This window comes from Atta cephalotes, assembly GCF_000143395.1.
Source record: "Atta cephalotes unplaced genomic scaffold scaffold00028, whole genome shotgun sequence".
In the NCBI taxonomy this organism is placed as follows: domain Eukaryota; kingdom Metazoa; phylum Arthropoda; class Insecta; order Hymenoptera; family Formicidae; genus Atta; species Atta cephalotes.
The window spans coordinates 1,211,566-1,215,675 of NW_012130092.1; the positions used below are offsets into that span (position 1 = coordinate 1,211,566).

Below are 4,110 nucleotides of genomic sequence, written 5' to 3' on the forward strand. Positions count from 1 at the left end.
CTCTCCTCCTGTGTCGTCGTGCTATCTATATATATATATATATATATATATATATCTGCTTCTTGCAAAATAGTCAATACTTTATAAAAACTTGAAATTTACTTATTTTATAGATAAAATATGTATATACTTCTCTATTTCTTTTTTCAATTTGTTTTATATAAAGATAAAATTAATAGTTTAAAAAATATAGTAGGATAAAAAATAAATCAATCTATAAAAGTATGTAATCTTGATATTTATATATAAGATTTATATATAAGATATTGGGTAATATGTCTTCTTTGAGACAATACAATATTTCTAAATCTTATATTGCTTGAGTTTGATAAAATATAAAAATATTTCACATAGTAAACTCAAATTTTCCAATCATATATAAAGGATCTAGTTGTTTTATGGAAACAACAAATGAAATTTATATAAAAAATCCATTAAAATATTATTTTCGATATAAAATAGCGAAAATATACCTTCTATAATTTTATCATCGAGAAAGAAATGAAGCATAAGGTATTCTCAATTGGTTTTCAATACTTCTAAGCACAACGCCAGCAGCATTTTCGAGTTGTCTCTTTAAGAGCACGCCTCGCAAAGAATTGCGTTATGAGCGGATTATTATCGTCCTCGTAAACGCGAATCCGTCGACTGTGATTTATTTTTTATGTTTTTTGTTGTTATCTTTGAACATTAACCAGTTTCATTAATTCGGTGATGCGATTACGTTCTAAACAAGATCTGCCATTTAGATGACGAAAAGCAACAGTAATCCTATGGAACAAGCAAAAAATAGATTGTTTTTTGCAAGAATTTCTTTTGCAAGAAGCGTTTGAGAAAAGCAAAAAATGATCTAATTGGCTAGGATATATATTTGCTAACTCTTTTAATATATTTAAAATGTTTAAGAGAAAACTTTCTGTTACTGTATTAATATATTAATATTATACAAATTACATTATCATATTTAATATTGCAAATCATAAATTTTCGTCGTTTCCCAATTTTTAATTAAAGTATTTATAAAAAAGAATAATAATTAGACTAAATTATTCTAACTATAAATTACGTTTTTGATAAATTTTACTAAAATGCAATTACATTTAGAAACCAATAATTAATTTGTTATATTTATTATGACTTACGTTATTAGATTCTAAATTAAATCATAAATCGTAAGTTATTATTATTTTCTTTACAAAATGATACTTCTTTCTTCAAAAAAATGTTATAAATTTATTGTTTTGTTTTAACAAAATGTTTAATTGTGAAATCTATTTAATATTAAACTATTTGACCAATTTAGTATGCATTTTACTATTATAAATATGTGCATTAAACCACATTTTTTTATTCTATTTAATTATTTAGAAAATTTTATTTTACATTCTTATTTTTTATTTTAGCAAGACTAGAAAATTTATTTAATAAAATTGTGTGACCGATTTAGTAAATTTTTAGTATTTATTTGTAAATATAACTTTGTGTGTATGATAAATCGCGTTTTCATTCTACTCAATCACGTAAAAATTTAAAAATTTTGTAATTGTACTATGAGAAAAATGGAAAAAAACAAGTATAATAGGCAATATATATTTGCACTGTTTTCAACTTTCTGTCTTTTTCGTTTCTTCGAGATCTTAACAAAAAATGTCTTAGAAATTTTACAAGCTTCTTCGTAAGGATAGTCAACTAAAATCCCGACCAATCTGTAAGTCATTGACCCTGATGGCAGTCGCTCTCGCTCTCGCCAATTCACTCTCGCTGTCGATTCACCCATTCCCATCGACAAAAATTATCTTGGGGGTGAAAAGAATACATCGTTGGTCTCACGATTCTCAATAAAGAATTCTGAACTTGATCGCGAAAAATAGAAGAAGAAACGAAAGAAGTAAAGAGGTAAAGTATAAAGCATTACGGGATAAACATTTCTTTTAGACTTTTAGACTTTATGAGAGAACCAAAAATTGCTTTATTTTCTACATCTACACGATATGTATAATTTTATTATTAACAAGTACAAAAATATGGAATTGAGATACATTAAAGATAATTATTCTCAAAAATTTAAACTGAAAGATTTATCTGTAACTATAAATCGATCTATTGGATTGATATTACTTGAAAAACTTATTTTTTTCTCTTCAAAGAATCTCCTTTTTACATAGTCTTACATACAATTACAATTTGAATATTCTCTTAATTAATCATACTTCATAATATTCCTCTTTAGACATTTTAGAGACACTTGTCTGAGTTTTGGTACAGTCAGTGTATATCCTCTTTTTTATCCGTTTATCATCCATGGAGATTTTTTAATGAAAAAAATTATGTTTTCCGGACAACATATAAAATGACAAATATTTTTGTTACTTTAATTTTAAAAAATCAAATTATGTCATAAAAAATTATGCGATAATATGTTTTATTTTATTTTTAAGGAGTTGAATTTATTTAAATGATGATGTAAAGTACTACCGTCACGCATTTTCAGATTTTTCAAGATATCACATTTATCACAGGTTTTATCATGTTATCAAGTAGACATTTCAATTTGATGTAACCCCTGCATATAAATCTCTCTCCTAAACTTTCTTTTTCTCCCTCGATGTCTTAAGCGATAATAACAGAAACAGCCCATGTATATCCTAAGGCGAATCCAAATATATTTACCCTCTCATTCAGGAGAATTCAAAAACGGTTGCAGAAATCTCAGCATTCAGAATGAGAAAGAAGAAAATCCTGCGAAAGGCACGTCTTAAACGATACTCCTACGCGTATAAGTCATCGCCGTTGACCAACGATATTTAATGCGCATCCGTCATCCCGTCGTAGCTACAGTGAGATTAATAACTGCTTTTTCTCGCGTGCTCGCGGTGAGGCGCCCATTTGTCTCCGTAACCCGAGTCGTTACTTTACTTCCATAATAAAATATATTCACCGCGATTAATGAGCGCGCGTATCGATGAGACCCGTAAAAATTAATTAAAGACTCAGTTCTCTAGAAAAACTGTCTAAGCGAGTCCGTTTAAAAGCTTGATGTCGCTTTTAAAACAGTTTTAACCACAACTGAGTGTTTAATATCTATAGACTATATTAATTAAGATCTTAGTGAAAAGAATCGCGTGCGCGGGCCAGTAAAAGAAAATTTATTTTCTTTCGCAAAAAAAAAGATTATGATTTTATTAATAATTTTTCAGAAAGTTATCAAAATATATATGTGCGAAGAAATATATATATATATATATTTCCTTAAGAATTAAGATAATCGTGCAATTGAAATATTTACAAGTTAAAATTTAAAGCGAGTATAATTACATAATTTAAAATATCTTTTATCTGCTAAACTAAATATGATTTTCTTCACATATCTGTATTAAAATATCTTTGTAGTTTAAAATATCTTTTATTTAAAAAAAATCTTTTATATAATTTATAATATACTTATAATAATTTATATAGACGTGAACTGTTATTGTTTACGTGTGGATCTCTGATGCTGCTTCAAAACTTAAGCAGATGCAAGAGGCGTCCACGACTTTATCCCAGAATCAGACGTGATTTATCGATGGGATTTCACACAGGCTAAATTGCGATAGACGTGCTAAGCTTGTCGTGGTAAAAATAAGGAGAAAGAGGAAGAACGAAGTATAAGAGTACGAAGCATCGTATTCATTAGCACAAGATGCGTTTCTCGAGAATTCTTTAGATATCGTGACTATCATAAATCATTTGAAAAGCGGAATGATAACGCATAAACTTTATTGGCTCTGACTGGTCGAGTATCTAGGATATGGCAATAGCTTATTTGAAACATACAGGGGTATATTGCGAGTCGTATAAAAAAATATATGAAGTTGTTAGACGTTTAATCCATTTATATAGGCAGAAAATGTGCTGTACGAAAATTATAGTCCACTCACTCATAGACAAAGAAGATGAAATGCAAATGGAATTAAAAAGAAGAGAAAAAAAATTCAAACATATATATATATATATATATATATATATATATATATATACAAGAAAGTAAAATAAGTATATATAATTATTACTACTAACTAAAAGTAGTTAGTAGTAGTAGCTACTACGTAGTTATTTATTATATTACTA

At 27.3% G+C, this 4,110-nt stretch overlaps 1 protein-coding gene across 1 annotated transcript in view; it reads left to right on the top strand.

Moving 5' to 3' along the window:
* Nucleotides 1-4,110, top strand: part of LOC105620635 (monocarboxylate transporter 2-like) — an 11,588-nt gene that overhangs the window by 947 nt on the left and 6,531 nt on the right. The gene's annotated exons all lie outside the window — the stretch shown is intronic.